General features: G+C 47.3%; 1 protein-coding gene across 1 annotated transcript in view; it reads left to right on the forward strand.

Moving 5' to 3' along the window:
* LOC146197629 (zinc finger protein basonuclin-2-like) overlaps positions 1-17,218 on the forward strand; it is a 425,472-nt gene that overhangs the window by 44,583 nt on the left and 363,671 nt on the right. The window lies entirely within an intron of this gene.

Consider the following 17,218-nt stretch of genomic DNA (forward strand, 5'->3'; position numbering starts at 1 on the left):
CGTCGACACTTGCCCAGATTGGGGCTGAGGGGCTGGGCTCCGCTTGGGGCGACCCGGGGCTTCGCGGCTAAATGCGACCACTTCTCCCTGTCTCGCTGCTTCTCCTCGCCTCTATCGTTCTACTTCCCATTAACTCAATTCACCGATTCCAAGCATGTCTCTGGTGTTCATAAAACTTCACGACACGTCTGCACGCTAAACAGTGTGGAGTCCAAAACGACAGAGAATAGATTTTGGCGCCCAAGGTTGTGCATGCGTGTTAGTATAGGCTCAAACAAGGGAGGGGGGGGGGGGGGTGAGAACCAGTAGCAGGCCCGTGCATTTTCATTTCCTTCTTCCTACAGCCACAACAATAAAAGCACTATCGCACAGCCCGCGCACGCCTCTCCGTTTCGTCTCCATCGAAATGCAGCCGCCGGCGATCGGACCCTCTCCGTTAAGTTAGGTTTTGGTGAAAGGAGGCGCAGTATACATTTGGGTGAACACCATGAAATCGTAGACACCCACACTTGATAAGGTCATGGTGATCTGAAGGGCAAATTTAGTGCCACACGAAGACCTGCTATACCTCGCGCAGTGAAGGTTGAGCTTCCATTGTAAACTGGTTTATAAGAAAGGATAGGCGCACTATCTGTCAAGGTCACTTGAAGGTGACAGCTGTGCATATCCAACGGCTCGAACGACCTGACATAGGAGGTGGTGAAGAGTGGCTGTTCCTGGCCCTACGGGGCTGGGACGGTAGGTCAACGCCGCTTGCGGCGGGGGCTAGCCAGCCACCGAATTTTCAGCTGTTGTAGGCCGTCATTGCACCCGCCACCGCTTAGGTGGTGGACGACGGCTGCTGTGGCGCGCGTCTTTCTCTCCGTCTTCTTTTTTTCTTCTCCACTTTCTCTCTTCTGTCCGCACGAGGCAGCGGTGGCTCAGCTGCCCCGCCGGGGTGGTGCAGTGGTAAGACGCCCGACTACTGTGCCGGAGTACCCGGGTTCGAACCCGACCTCGGCGGCTGCGTTTCGATGGAGGCGAAACGAAGAGGCGTCCGTGTGCTGTGCGATGTCAGCGCACGTTAAAGATTCCGAAGTGGTCGAAATTCGAAAAATTTCGGTGATTAAAACGGCTCCTCTTTCTCTCTTTCCACTTTCACTCCCACCTTCCTCCCTTCCCTTGCGGCGCCGTTGAGCTGTCCACAGAATGCAAAGTGGGACAGTTACCGCGCCTTTCCCTTCCTATAAATCAATCAATAAGGTGGCTCAGCTACCGAGCCAGTAGCAGTCCCGTGGATTTTCTTTTCTTCTTCCTACAGCCACAACAACTACCTGGCATGGCGAAGCTTTCACTTCGAAAAACAGAGCTAACATCTTTCCTGCGCACGAGCGTCAATTCTCTCCTGTCATTGATCCCCCCCTCCCTAAACACCCTGTGTTTGCTGTTTTGCTTGGTTTGTTTATATTGTTGTGTGCTGTGTGCTGTGCGATGTCAGCGCACGTTAAAGATCCCCAGGTGGTCGAAATTACTCCGTAGCACTCCACTACGGCTCCTCTTTCTCTCTTTCTACTTTCACTCCCATCTTTCTCCCTTCCCTTACGGCGCGGTTGCGGTGTCCACAGAAAAACAAGTGAGACAGTTACCGCGCCTTTCCCTTCCTATAAATAAATCAGTTTTTTTTTTTATATTGTTACGGACGAGCAAGGAAGAAACGGACAGTGGCGCGGGCAGGGGCGCTCGCGAACATTTTGATTAAACGTCATCTCACTTTCATCGAACAACTTCTGTCTGTCCTCTGTTCTGTTTTCATCGCTTGCCGCCACGTAACATTTTGGGTGGAGGTGCTGGGTGTTTCATCATCACCCCCCTCATACTGGTCCGGAGCTTCGGCGCCCTGCGACTTCTTGTGCCGCCGGCTGAAGGTTATGGGGCATCGCATGGCTGTTCCCCAGTCTGTCGGACCCAGCAAGACCTTGACGTTCCTCCCCGCCGTCCCTCCGCACCACAAGACACAAGAAGAGACTGCCCCGAGACGCCACATGACCGCAAGACACAAGAGGAGACCCGAACGACCATATGTGACCCCATTGACAAGATGTGCCAAACAAAGACCCCACAACCCAAGAGACCGCTACACTTCAGGACATCTTCCCCTGCCTATGTAATGCGGTGCGTGTCTTGGCCTCCGCCATCAAGTCGTGGCAACGTGTGGTCCGAGTGTGTCCTGGGCCAAGGTTCATCGGGAAATCATCATGCCGGCAAGTCGTTCTATTCTTCCTTCTTTCTCTTCTTCTTCAAGCATCCAGACACGCCCATAATCATGCCATGGAATTATCAACATCGGTAAGCTTCCTCGTCCACGATTGGGACGATCACTCGGTGGCCCCGGGTCATGTTACGGACGAGCAAGAAAGAAGAAGCAGCCAGTGGCGCGAGCAGGAGCGCTCGCGCTAGGCCCGCTACCATTTTCATTAAAAGTCATTTCTGTCATCGAACAACTTCTCTCTGCCCTCTGTTCTGTTTTCATCGTTTGCCGTCAAGTAATAATATTTATGGGGTTGAACGTCCTTTGTGATGTCAGTGCGCGTTAGATCCCGAGGTTGTCGAAATTACTCCTGAGCCCTCCACTACGGCACCTCTTTCTCTCTTTCCGCTTTCACTTCCACCTTCTTTCCTTTCCTTACTGCGCGGTTCAGGTGTCCACAAAGCTAGTGTGACAGATACTGCGCCTTTCCTGTAAGCCATTATTAATGTCTCAAACTAACCCAGGCTACGAGAGACACCATTGTGGAAGGCTCCAGAAATTTCGACCATCTGGGGTTCGTTAACCATTGACATCGCACAGCATACAGGTGCCTAGCTTTTCGCCTCCATCGAGAAGCGACCGCCGCGGCCGGGATTCGATCCCGCATACTTCGGTTTTCTTGATTGCGGTAGTCATTGTTTTATAAAAATTATGAGGACGAGCATCGCCTGAAGAGAGACGCGATAACGCCATTAACATTGCTTTTTTTTTTCATGCATTTTTTTTTGGCATTCAAAGACTGACGTAAAGTTTGGCAAAGTGTTAAACGTCTTTAAATGAATTTGGTTTATGGGAAAGGAAAGGCGCTGTATCTGTCAAACGTTTACACTGGACACCTGAACCGCTCCGTAAGGGGAAGGAGGAAAGTGGGAGTGAAAGCGAAATAGAGAAAGGGGCGCGTAGTGGAGGTCTCCGCACTAATTTCGACCACCCGGGGATCTTTAACGTGCACTGACATAGTACGGAAGCTTCTCCATTTCGCCTCCACCGAAACGCAGCCACTGGTTTGGTTTTGAGTAAATGAAAGCGCAGTATCTGTCTTACTGCTCACTGGACACCTACATATACAGTTACAATGAACGGCATGCGATTGAAGGTACCTAAGTCATTGGCTAGGATCTCTGCCGCAAACTAGCTCCCGACTTAAGAGATGGATGTTAAATTGAAAGCGAAATGGTATGACACCACATTGAATTTCTGCCCAAATAAGGGTTTCGTCTCAGTTTTCATACGAATATCGTGCGTATTTCTTTTATTTTGTCGACACGTTTTTCTCAATTCTGCGTTACGGTGACGATAACGACGACGCCGTTTCGACCGAACGAACTGCAAATGCCTCGCGTAATATAGAACGGTGAACTTCATAACTGTGAAATATGGCAACTTTAGTCAACCTGTCACAGCTGCTCAAAATAGCCCCTTCGATCAAATCAGCATTCAGTTCATTGTGCTGCCGCTTAGGCTCATGAGTGTCCGTCAGCGAGAAGTATCGTGAAATTTCGCGGGATACCACGCGATTGTGACGTCATTAACAGGTGATGTCATCGACCATGACCGTTCATGTCTAATAGATCAACATCATGTTTGCAAACAGAGGAGGCACTCGCGACACCGCACCAGGCTGGGGGTGAAAAGTACGGAAATGCATGGAAGCAAAAGTTTTCAAATCAGTTTTCTAAGTTCACGGGGCACCGATGTTATCGTTATTCGGTACAGAGAAACCATGAACATCCTAGAACAGATTGTGAAAGCGTCAAATACAATTTCATAGACTCGGTATTTTTTAAACACCGCAGACGCGAAGCATCTGGTGGTTCGAGTTGGGAGGTCGAACAATAGAAACACATCTAAACACAACTTACCGCAATATTTTGTCCTTTCGCAAAGCACCGGCGGAGTTTGCCGGTGGTTAAACGTTGTCGATGCTTGCGCGGTCAATTGTAAGAAATTGTTGCGAAAGTCTGGTATGTATTATAGGCGCTACCCGTGTCAGCGTGTAGAAAATCTGTACATTGCTAGTGGCTTTTGTCTGGGGTTCGATTTGGGAGAGAATAAGTCGTACAAAATATGTTTCGATCAGTGAAAAGTGGGCTGCTTGGTTTCGTTCATTCATTTTTATAACAAATAGTGCCCACGTTTATATTCTTACGTATACAAAGCGATCCTTTTCTGTGTACGGTTTTCCAAGTTAGACTGTATCATGCATGATTTACCTGAATTTTTGGTGTCGTCTTTTATTATTAGACGAAGAAGAGGCCGAGTTGTGGCTTCTTTTAACTCTTCAAAAGTGAGATTCTCACTGGATTGCCTAGGTGCTGTAACACAAAAGCACTTGTACAAGGACTTGCTTGATGTAGTGTTACCAGTACCTGTATCATTCATTACATTGAAGAAGGAAAGGTAAGGATGTCCTAAAAAAGAGTTGTAAAGGGGCCAGTACGTAAGGTCGTCAGCAAAAAGTTTCTTTCTTTCTTTCTTTCTTTCTTTCTTTCTTTCTTTCTTTCTTTCTTTCTTTCTTTCTTTCTTTCTTTCTTTCTTTCTTTCTTTCTTTCTTTCTTTCTTTCTTTCTTTCTTTCTTCCTTTCTTTCTTTCTTTCTTTCTTTCTTTCTTTCTTTCTTTCTTTCTTTCTTTCTTTCTTTCTTTCTTTCTTTCTTTCTTTCCTTCTTTCTTTCTTTCTTTCTTTCTTTCTTTATTCATTTATTTATTTGTGACAAATGAGAACAATTTGCCTCAGCACAACAAAAGGCCCGAAGAGAGAATGACGCGGCTATGCCACCTTGGCAGCACTCACAGCAAATGCAATTTTTATTATGCCATTAAATATTGTTCAGACACGACACAGTTCATGAATATACGGCACAGAGAAAGCACAGCTCATGAAAAGAAAATGCAGCTATAATAATCAAGACCTGTTGGCAAAGACCGAATTTTCAAAGTGAAGGTATAACACACTAAAATATAAAATGGTAAAATATAAAATGGTATATATAAAATAGCAGGGAGGAGCGACAGTTGGCGAGCCACTTCCTCCCGTATAAAAGCCTTGATCTCGGGAAGGAGGGAAGGCGGTTCAGATGCGAGGCAGCATGCTGTTGGAGGCGGGAATAACCGATCGTTCATGACAGAACGTCGAGTAGAAGCTCGTTGCATCCTGGGACGTTGTAACTTTGACAAAGCTGAACCACTTCGACGACGGTTTGCGGGTTTCTGGCCGTCAACATTTGAAAGGCATAGTCGGAGATTCCCTTCAGGATTTTGCTGATCTTGCCAGCTTCGGACATAGATGGATTAACACGTTTACAAAGATCCACAACGTCATATATATGTAGCTGGTGAATGTTTCGTCAGGAAGCTGGGCACGGGCTTCGAGGCGTTGTTCGGCGCGGAGTTTGCGCACGGCGGGGCGCCCGAACACCTCTGAAAAGCTCGTTTTAAAGGCCGACCAGTTAGGCAGGTCGGGTTCGTGGTTGCGAAACCATAAATTGGCCACATATGTCAGGTAGAAGAGGACGTTAGCTAGCTTGGTGGTATCGTCCCACTTGTTGTATGCGCTTACGCGTTCATATGAAGATAGCCAATCATCCACACCTTAGTCATCTGCGCCACTGAAGAAGCTGGGATCCCGTTGGCGAAGCCCGCCCAGCAGAGCACAGGATGGTAGGCGGAGTGGTGGGAGCAGTCAAGCATGGTGTAGCGGTCTGGCTTGTTGCCTCAGGCGTAGCGGATGGCGGAGCGAGTGTGCGACTGCGAAGCTCCAGCGTGAGAGGAGGGAAAGAAGAGTAGCCTCCACCAAATGTAAGAGTACGTTCAGTCTGAGGTCGGTATTCTGGTCGAACGTTTAACTAGCGCGTCTGTCTCTTGCGTCTTCTTCTTTGTCTGCCGTCTTCTTCGTAGCACGCGCCTTTTCGACATACGCTTGTCATCTTTGTCACCGTCGACAGTCACCGAGCGTTGGTGTGACACTACAATGCAAAGAATTTTTAGAACAGAACACTCATCCCGTGCCAAATAAGTTGGTGAAATACAGACTACATCAGACTGTGTATGTTACTGGGCGAGTTGGTTATTCATTGTCAGAGAAAGAACGCTAGCAGACGGCGGACAAGGAAGAGGAGGATCGACACACACATGCGCTCACTAACAACTCTATTTTGGAAGACTTTATTTTGTTCTCAGTAGCTGAAAACATGTTACGAATTAAGCAAAGTAAGAACCCAGCCGGATGAGATCTATAGGACTCGCAGCAAAAAAAGCGGCTGTAATACCCTACATTCACCAGGTTTCCCACAACCTGAAACGAATCGGAAAACAGGCACGGGTTGACGTATTTTTCTCCGCTCTCACCGTCTTTCTAGTCTTTGCAGGCATGCCAATGAATCGGGTGAAAAAGTCCCAGAATGCACAAGCAGGCATCGAGATCCTTTTCTCACTTGCTCATCAGGCGTCATCTATTCGATCTTACCCTGCGGTAGGAAGTATATCGATCAGATTGGCCGCTGCTTAAATAAAAGGCTATTAGAGCATCAAAGTAATGCCGAAGGAAAAGAAGTTTGGCAATTTGGCGATTCACTGCCGAGACTGCTATCCCTGCCGGCGCCTCTCCCCGATGTTCAAGGAAACAGAAATTTTGGCTAAGAACAACAATCAACTTGCCCGTGAAATCATAGAAGCCGCCGCTATCAACGATCGGAAACATGAGTTCGTTAGCATTCCTTCACTTGCGTTGTTCGAAAAAGAATTTTCATTCCTTTCCGCCTAGATCTGTTTTGTGCATTCTTTTAGTCTTCGCCTGTGTTGGTTAGTTTCATATTCGCTTGTCGTAATTTTTAGTCGAGCTATTCTGTCATTGCCCCATCGTTTTATTGCTGTTAGGTTTCATGCATCGGGGGTTTGTTTCTTTAGCCCATTCTGTTTTTCAGTTTGCTAGGCATATGACCTTTTTTGTCAGTGTCCTTTTACTTGCCTTTTTCGGTTTTGTCTGATTAGATTTCAGTGTTTTCATTCAGCTTCTTTTACTTGTTATTCATGTTTTCCATAATTTTCCCTATTTTAGCGCCTTTACCTTCGCTGGCTTTCACAGCCTTGCCTTTATATAGTGAGCTTATGCCCGCGCTGATTTGTTGTTTCTGTTATCGGTCTCGTGCATTCATTTTCGCTCTTAGCCATGTTATTTATTGGCTCCCTTCGATATCGTTTTTATCTGGGCTTCATATGCGCCTCCGTTCTTTCCTTTGCATCTGCCCCGCCCCATACATTCCGTGTCACAGCGTTAATTGTGTTCAATTTCAGATGCTGTTCCTTGAATGCTTGCTGCGGTTTGAGATCCTATAACCGTGCTCATGTGCACTTTTGGTCTTTGTCTGTATATAAGGCGCGGATCGGCTGTTTTCCAAAATAACGTTGTTAGTGAGCGCATGTGTGTGTCCTCCTCTTCCTTGTCCGTCGTCTGCTAGTGTTCTTTTTCTTACATTAGACTGACTTCAAAATGAAGAACCGAAATGCGACCTCTCAACTCGAAACCAGCAAAAGTATTTCCTTGACTTCCTTCTTAAATTATGTCAAGGAGACTATTTTGCAGAATAACAACACTTGAAGATGGTGCATTTGCAGAAGGCTCAGTATATCGGTGTATACGTTCTGGAGTTCTGGTATTAATGATCTCTGGAAGTCATTATTTGACGTGAAGGGGACTTAACTATTACGTTCTGTCTCAGTTCATATGGGGTCTGCTTAACAAGATATTCTTCTGGAAACTGTGAGGCGTTTATTCTCTGTTGGCGTAGGGTTTCCAGGAAGAGCTTAAACATAAATAAATGTTTTATCGGCCATATGTTATAGGAGATGAAGTATGGTGAAATGGTGTCTCTGAAAAGAACATTTCCAAATGCCCCTTGTGCTCGCGTTTGCAAGGAAGCAGTGCATTGAGGTTCGTCTCAGTGGTTGTTATCCACACCAAGGGAGAGTATGCGAAACGTGTGTACGAGATCATAATAAATTTTTCTCTTGGCTTTCGAAGGGAGGAGGTACCTTAGTTTATTAGCAACCCAGCAGCTCTAAGAGACGTCCTTTCTTAGCGAACGAGTATTTCATTGAAAGTGTTACTTACCTCGAAGCAAGCTATAATGTCCAAAGGGAGAAACCTGAATGAATGCTTGTCGTCGGTCGTAGTGCATGGTGACAGTGGCGGCTATGGTGATTAAGGTGATAAAGAGTAATGCATTTCTTGTATTCCTCGTGTGGGCCAGAACACGTGATGGTTAATCTACCACCATCCGGACGTGACGTGATTTCCGCTCTTGCTTGGCGTGTATACACTTGTATGAATATGTATGTGTAAACTTTTCGTACCTTTATACTGTAAGCACGCTTCCCTCCTCCGGGTTCCTGTCGATTGCACGGAGAAGTAAGTGAATGAACGACGGACGAGACCAAATACTGCTGCACAAATGCAACTGCCGTCGATCGGCGTACGCGTCCCACAGAGTATATATACGCCAGCCGGACGCGGCTCTGGGACACGCACCAGGGATCCCGCTGAAAAGCAGCACCCCCCAGTGCGCGCATTCCTCGCAGCGGCCGACCAGCGTCCAATTGCGCGCGGGGTGGCGTCTCCCCCTACTTCGTTGCTCTTCACGCTCGACGCTCAATCGGCGCCGCAGCGAACGCACTCCTCGTGGAATTCGCTCGCCCACGCCGCAAACGTTTCTGGAAAACCTGCCCTCGCGGCACGCGTGTGTTTGTCTGAGCGGCGCGAAGAGGAGGGAAGATGGAGCGTATGCGAGAAACTACCGCGCGGCCGCTTTTCTTTCCTTTCATATCGTTCATCTGCCGTGGTGCGGCGTCGGCTTCTGGCTTTTCGTGTTTGTCCGTCGGGGCCTGGCTGCCCTTGTGTCTGTCTATCCCGCCATTTGTGTGTATACCTATGAATGTGTACAGTACTGAAGGCCAGTTCGACACGTAATCTGTCGGCGGAAAAAACGGCAAAGCCGGAGGAAACTGGTCCGGTTTTTCTGAAAGCAGCCGTGGAGCGATATAGCTAGCCACGCTTTCTGAATGAAGGGCCCTCGTCGCCGTGTGTAGGCGCCGCCGCTACAGATGCTCCTGGAGACGATGAATGGAAGAAGTCACCGCGTGTTACGCGTCGATACGCACACGTTCTAATACGTGCCGCAGGGTAAAGGACCGCACAGGAACGCTCAGGGGTCTCTGGCGCTGAACTCGACCGCATCCGCGGTGTCGGTGCGGCGCCTCAACCTTATAACGAAGCAAGAAAAAAAAGAGTTCCACGAGCTGCCAAAATTGTTCGTCTCAGCCCGCTGCGAACTGGAAGCGTGTAGGCACAGCACACATGTTTTCTTGAGGGTAAATAAATAAAGGAGTACATTTCAAGAAATGAAAGTATTTCTACTCATTGTTCACACAGGAGGCTGAAATGACAGCGTTGAAAGTTAGGCAAGAAAAACTCACTGATTGAAAACGGTTGCCACCATCTGTTGCACCCATGATTGCACATGTTACAGTTTGCAGTTCTTCAGGGCATACTTTCAGCTTAACAGTGGTTCGGCTTCCATTGTGATACTGTTTGTAATGCTACTACTCGTTCATACACAGGAGGCAATTTTAGTTGCAAGACAAAACGCATGCCAAATAAAAATATTAATGCCACAAGACAAAGATACTAATTGTGCCTATATGCACAATTTATTCACTTTCTTTTACTTTTTATTCGGTTATTTGGATCATAGCTGAAGACCACTAAAAGAAAGTGTATAGATGTTCGTGCTCGGCTGCCTGATGCGCTAAGCTCACGCCGAAGCTGTCGCTGTTCTTATACAGCTTCTGCTTCGCTAAGACCCACAAAAAAGTCTGTCCAGGGAACTCATATGCTGACGTTTGGTTCCGCACCGACAGCGCCAAATACTTCGGCTAGCCGCGGAGCTCTGCGACGTTGAACAAGCACAATGCTGCCGTGCGCCTTAACTGACCGCATTTCCGTTAATTTGTGTGTTTGTGTGGTGAGCGCGCCTTCGCTCACCCGTATCTTTCGCGCGCCTATTTCGCGAACCCATATCTCGAAGCAGGACCTGATTATCCAGGGTTCAAAGGGTTCAAATGAACTGTGTCTTCCGGTCTGAAGGGCACCCGATAGCTGGACAAAAAATGGCAGATTTCGAGGTTTGGTCCGAAAAATAAGGGGAAAAGTTGGGCTGATCGATCATGATTTTATGCTAACACCGTTTTCCCCACAAGATATAGTCAAATCACCTTCTTCCTGATTTCGGATGATTAAAATTAGAGCTTACGTATTGCAATCTATAGAATGCTTCAAAAGCGATTCGCCGCATCGTATGCTTTTAATCCCAAAGCCAGCCTCATGGTTTGCTAGTCAAAATGCATATTTTTTGTACTAACCCAAATAGATGTAAAAAAAGAACTTCAAAAGGTTTTAGCGGCTTCTAACTGGTTTCAGTTCGTTTCATGTGGTCCCAGCTGTCATTATTCTTTTTTTTTTACCTTTTTTTTTTGTGGCTCTGGACTAAGGGCCCACTTACGTTAGCTTTGTTTTTGTCTTAATTGAATAAAGTTTATTCACTCACTCACCAGCTGGGACCAACTGGCATGCCAATGTTTGCCTGCTAACGGTATCGGCGTATAAAAAATAATAAAGTTATAAACTAAAAAAAGTGAAAAAACAAACATCGTTCATGTACGCTATCGCGTGTAACCCTTAAGGGTGGATTTTTAACTGTCCCCTAATTCTTTTTAGTGCTCACCCTATAATTTCCGACTGCCGTCTACGGTGCGGCAGCGGCCTCTCGGTGGAACGAGCTGCATAAGCGATCTCGTAAAACAAATTTATTTTCTAAATTTAAAGCAGGAAAAAGGTACGTGTGTGGCACATGCAAACGCGCTTCCTTCCGCTTTTAAAATGGAAAGTATGTGCGAAATGTAAATATACTGCCGTTGTATATGTGAACAATCTGTATGAATGTAAATATATAATACTGTTTATTTGAGCCTGTTAAAACTAATTTTGTGCCAGTCCATTATTTGAGCGTTTTAAAGAAATTTTGTGCCAGCTCAGTAAAGATATTAATTTCTGCAGACGCCACCACTTCAGATTGATTTAGCTCTTCAAATTGCGACAATGTTTGGAGTATAATAGACATTTTTTTCCTGTACGTTATATAAGTCAGCGTAGAATATAAAATTTGGTGTCTGTGGAAACACTGCCTTAGGCGAGCTTCAGTTCATCTTGCTGGATGGATTCACATGACTATTAAATAACTGGTAGCATATTTACGGTAAGAATTCGCGAACAGCTTATGAAGAAGACATATCTCTACTTCGTCTGTGCTCATGCGCAGCAAATGAACCTGCGCGTTTGAATTGCTGAAAAAAAAAAACAAAAACAAAAAAAAACTACTCGAGAAACTTTATTTTTGTGAATTCGCGTTCTGATTTTTGAGGGAGCATATATGGGCGTTCTATCGTTCCTATAAAACTAAGTCTAGATGTCAGTTCCTCCGTGTGCTCTGCGGGAAATTATATGCTAAGTCCACGTGGCTAAGACGATGTTCATAAACAGTCCGCAGATTATTGAAGTAAATATGGCGTGTGTTCCCTGCACGAATTCTAAAGCGCGTCTTCTCAAACATGACAACAGGGGCGGGGTAATGAGAGGGGGGGGGGGGGGGATTATAGGGGTTTTCTTAATATTTTCGAACCGGGCCCTCATCACTTCTAATCCGGCCCTGTCTTGAAGGTGCAAACTGATTACTCACGTCTGCAGCGTGCACCGATGAAGTTCATCAGGGGTGAATTTTAACGGTGATGAAGCGGCTTGCAGGACTGCCTAAAGAGGGGAAAGGCTTCGTGGCCTTCTGTAACATGGGCTTAATAATCGTATCTTCCATCGCACGAAGCATTCGCTAACAGCCGTGTGTGTGCTCAGTAGAAATTGTACGCAAGTGACACTCGAAGAATCGATTAAATAAAGTACCAGTCGGCAATGATGATTAGGAAGCACTAGGAATTATCCGCCCATGGCGGCGACAGATGAGAATGCGCCGGCGGTCTCTCAGAAACTAGGCTGGGGGGCCGTGTACTTTTACAGCGCGTGCAATATATGTGAAAGCGAAGGTTGCACATGGGAATGCGCATTATAAACTAGCCCTATATATGCCATGCACACGCGATAGAGGTGTGGCGCTGTTGCCTACAGCCCATGAACCTTGTAGACGTTTCGCGGCCGAGAAGTACCTCATCGAAGAGCAGCAAAACTATGGCGCTTTTGAAGTTAACGTCCCTATGCTGCTCTTAGGGTATACTTAGGGTATTCGCAACGCCATATTGGGCCATATTGGAGGGCTCCAGAAAAAGAACTTTTTAGAACTCTTCGCGCGATAAAATCCTCTTGCTATACGGTAATACGACCGGGCGACAGTATCGTCTGGACAGTCACGTCAGCGATAGGAACAGCGGCGCTTTTCCATGTTCTTCTCAAAACGTCGTAAAAACGACTGAATTTCGGCTGCCTGGGATTGATTAATGTGTGCGGATTTTACGACATGCATTTTCATATTGAGAATAAATGCTGTGTGGCGTATACAATTATTTCATAAAGACCTAAAGCAAATTGTCTGCACGCAGTAATACAAGTAGCACGTTTGCTTGCTATCTCTCCTTGAGGATACCCACACCAAATTTGCATTTTCTAATTCATACAAATAATGATGACGATTTGCAGACAGCTTTTGCGGACAGAACCCTCTTATGCTGAACTGGTGCATACTAACTTTAGGAGCGACATGAATATCATTAGAAAGACACATGTACTCGCATGCTGTTCATTTCTACCCGAACTTTGCAGCAAACCTGAATATGGATCCAAAAAATGAATACCTTTTTCGCTGAACAGAGTAGTTAAAGTGTGAAGGAGAATTAATAGGTTGTTGGCTGCAGATTAGATCTAATGGTTCCCGGATCGAGATGAGTTTGTTGCATTCCTACCTCTCTTCTAGCACATGTCTTTTGTGGTATTTTTTCTTACAGGTGTTTAAAGGGACGGAACATTGACCAAAATACGGAACGAGATTACGGTGGGACGAGATCTTACTTGATATAGTATAGATCGAGCGCTACAGCATTGAAGAAAAGAGGATTTATCATTTTAATTTGGCACTGAAAATCGCATGAACCTGGCTGAAGTGACCTCTTGCGGGGAAAAGATGTCATTATTACTACAGTACCGCACTCCCCCTAGGGTAAGATGTCACCGATTTTCTTAAGTGCACAATGTTCTCTATTCCTTGAAGGGGGCTGGCTTTGTTTCATATTTTGTGCTTTTTACAGTGCGCCCGTTAGTAAATACCACCCATCATTTCGTATCGCTTATGATGGACGCTACTCTGCCCTAAAAAATGTTTACTGCCTGGCAGGTGAGATTGATATTAGTTTTCGTGTCGAAACGCTGTCAAGATCACCGCCGCTGTTGATGGTTTCCGGCATCGGTCTATATAAAACCGGGCACATGCACTGATCGAAAAATTCTCCTTATTTCTTTTTTTATAAATGTTTCTAACAAAACCACTACGGAATCGACCACCAATAAGCTTTCCATTACGCCGAAAAAAATTGGACTCTGAAAGTGCAGTGCTCCGTATTTAAGGCACAAATACTAAGCGAGCCCCTCCCGAACAGTGCCAGCATCGTTAATAGCGGGTGGCAAACAACAAATGAGCCTGAACCAGAGATCACGGCAGCCCTGTCCAAGCCTTTTTCCTGAAAGTTATATCATGGCTATTTTATGGACAAGAATCCTTTCCAACGAATCATTTCGGCCGAGGGAGGCTTTTGGGTGGCTTCGCTAAAAGGAACCTGACGGATGTTAAGTCGGCTCTCAAATTAATTGAACACTCTGACCTGGCACATGCCATCACAATGGTATACTGTTAGTAAAATTCGACTGAATACTTTTGCTCCTTGTTCACAAGCACCTACTGCGTGTACTCTACTTTCTTTTGTATTGGGAATATCTGTTCACGGTCAAAAAAGTACGCACTTCCGTTTGCTACGGTCAGCTTTATTCGTCTTCTTCTTTGAGAAATGGGATCTTTTTGAAGGTTCCACTGGATTGCTCCCTGAGAGAAGCCACTACACGCCGACTGAAAACCTCTGCAGCATTCTTAAAATTATTTCGCTGAACAAGTGCTGGGTGGCTCCCCCTCAATATGATAGCGCTTGCAGTGAAGACAACTTGTCAGGAGCGATGTGCAAGCGTGCGTGGGTGAGTGCCATACGCGAGCGCGTGGGGGAGGGTGTGTTTGATAGCACGCATGACCATTTCTTTAAGATGAATTAAGGCAAGCTAGAAAGGTATATAAGAAAGGACTAATTAACGAAAAAAAAGTATCTAGTTTAAAGCAATAAAAATGCGCCGAGTGCGGAGCAAGAAAGGGGCGTGAAACACGAACGGAGAGACGATGCAAAGTAAGGAGATTATTGTTATAATTAGATTGAAACGAGCATTAAAAATGCAAGATAAGTGAAATATGTAAAGACAGCGTGCGCGTACTGCGCTAACAAGATGAATAGCTGAGTCTTCGGCTGTAAAGAATCGCATATATTTCACGCCACCTTTTGATATCCCCCAGGAAGTAAAGTATTACTAGACTGACAACTTTTTGTTAGACATAACATAGCTGTGACGCCTTTTCTTTTCATCTGAGCTTAACCTTTCCTATGCGGCGGATGTCGGCAAACATTTAATGAACGCTACTACGCAGGTACTCAGGTGTTAGGAATTAGTGTTAAACGACCTAGAAATGCGTCTACTCGACTCAGTGAGAAGAGTGGCGAGGGGGTAGCGAAGATGACAAAAAGGCTTCCTGTGAACATGTGGCAAATGCGACATTATGGTGTACATGCAATGAAACTAATATTGCGATATTTCGTAGGAATGGCTTTCGCATGGCTTGTGGCTTTGTCTACATGGCAGCGAGGTAATCGCGGAGTGGCTGTACTGTGCGATGCTGGAGCATTCCCTCTTACACGACTTCAAGACCGAGGGACCGTCTGTGATGTACGACCAGCCAACGGTCCGGTAGTGCCCACGCGCAAGTGCGACGTGTGGGTCGGGTTTCCGACTAATTTCTTTCGAAAAAAGAGTTGTGGGTATTGACTATTCGGACAGCGAGAAGCAAACTGTAAGTCAAGTTTGCGTTCTGTTGCGGGACGCCTCTGATTAGTTTAGTTTATCCGTTTGCCGCTCGAGCTTGCGGGACTGCTAAATCGAATAGCGCACAGTCGTTCCGAAATCGTCGCTTTTCGATCAAAACTGCCGGATAATCTCCGCCGCCAGGAAGCCTGAATGCACCTTACTTCCAATTTTGCAACACTCATTAGAACGCTTCTTGTTTCCATCTCCTTGTGGGCCTGCTTCCCTGCCTATCCCCGTCGGTAGCTGTTCGTGGGTCAAGAGCCGAGGCTGCGCTGGAGCTTCGTGTCCGTGCTTGATCTCCCTCACTCCTCTCCCTCTCCCGACTGGAAGCGGCGGAGAAACTGCACTCCGCTAACCCGACCGGCGGGGAGCGCGCGCGCTCCTCCGCACGTCCGAGGAGGAAGCCGGCCACCACCGCTTCGGAGATCAATCAGCGCAGGTCCCGCTGCTGTCGACCGAGTTCTCGAGGCGCCAGCGCCAGGCGGCGTCGCTGGCGGCGCCGACGACCGACGCGCGTGTCGCGGCAGGCGCATGCGTGGCTCGCCCGAGTCGCTTTCCCGCAGCGGCGGCGGCTGAAGGGAAGCGCGTCAATCCCCTCGCCCGCCTGGCGCACACTTGGCCACAACGTCTCCGACGTCGCGCCGAAGGCGTGGCGTGACGTCAAGATCGCACGTGACGTCCCAGGCGGCACCCCCCCACGCCACCCCCGGCTCTCCGTGAACGTCATCCCCCCTCCTCTGCTGTCGGCCCCCTCGGCGGTCGTCGTCGCCGGCCAATCGGAGGACACGTCGTAACGCCGACGGCGACACGACCACGGGTCGCTCGGCGCCCTGCCGAAAGGACAGAAACCACGAGGCCTCTGCATCCTCCGGGACACCGGAAGTCGTGGGTGCGCGTGTTCGCTCGTACTCGTGCTTCGCCATTTGTCTTCGCGTCACCGAGGGGACATGTCGCCCAAGCCTTCATTGCTTTGACTGTGACGACACGTCGGTCATGTGACGCGTGAACAGCCTGCGTATGTGACGGGAGGCGACACTTTTGAGGTTCCCGTGTGCGCCGTTTCCTAACGAGGGAGGTCCGGTGACGGGTGCGTCAGTGCTGACTGCGGTGATCGCGCGCTCCCGAAATCTGATACGGCGGCGGCGAACTGTGTTTCCGGGTTTCGTTGTGTCCCGAGTGCTATGCTGACGCACCCTTGGCTCCAGTTCCTGCAGCCACCCCTGGTCCATTCGCTGCATGCATCGCCAGCCGTATCAACAGCTACAGCCAATGGTGAGTAGTCGTCATCTGAGCTATAGCGACCATTACACCAAACAGTGAGTTTCGGCCACTGAAATGCGACTGTGATTGTATGTGCTAGATTGCAGCTACGGCTGTTTCTATAGCAACACAGCTATAGTAACGCGCATGACTACTGTCGAAGTGAGGACTTAGTTTTAAAGTCTAATGAAGACACGGTTAGTGGTTCTTCAGCACAGTTTTTGGCTCGACGATACAGCAGCTTCTCCGGAAGCGCCCGGAACGGAAGACAAACGGAGAGGGGTAAAAAGCAGAAGTCCCCTTAAGGTCACTGACTTTCTTCGAGTGCACGGATATGAGAACGAGGATATGAAGATCCAGAACTGAGTGACATGCGCTATCCTCAGTTTGGGGATGATACAGATAAACTTCGGAAATTCGCTTAGTCTAGTTTACTCTGGTCTGCAACA

Source organism: Amblyomma maculatum, chromosome 3 (assembly GCF_055883805.1).
Source record: "Amblyomma maculatum isolate TAMU_Amacu chromosome 3, ASM5588380v1, whole genome shotgun sequence".
Classification (NCBI taxonomy): domain Eukaryota; kingdom Metazoa; phylum Arthropoda; class Arachnida; order Ixodida; family Ixodidae; genus Amblyomma; species Amblyomma maculatum.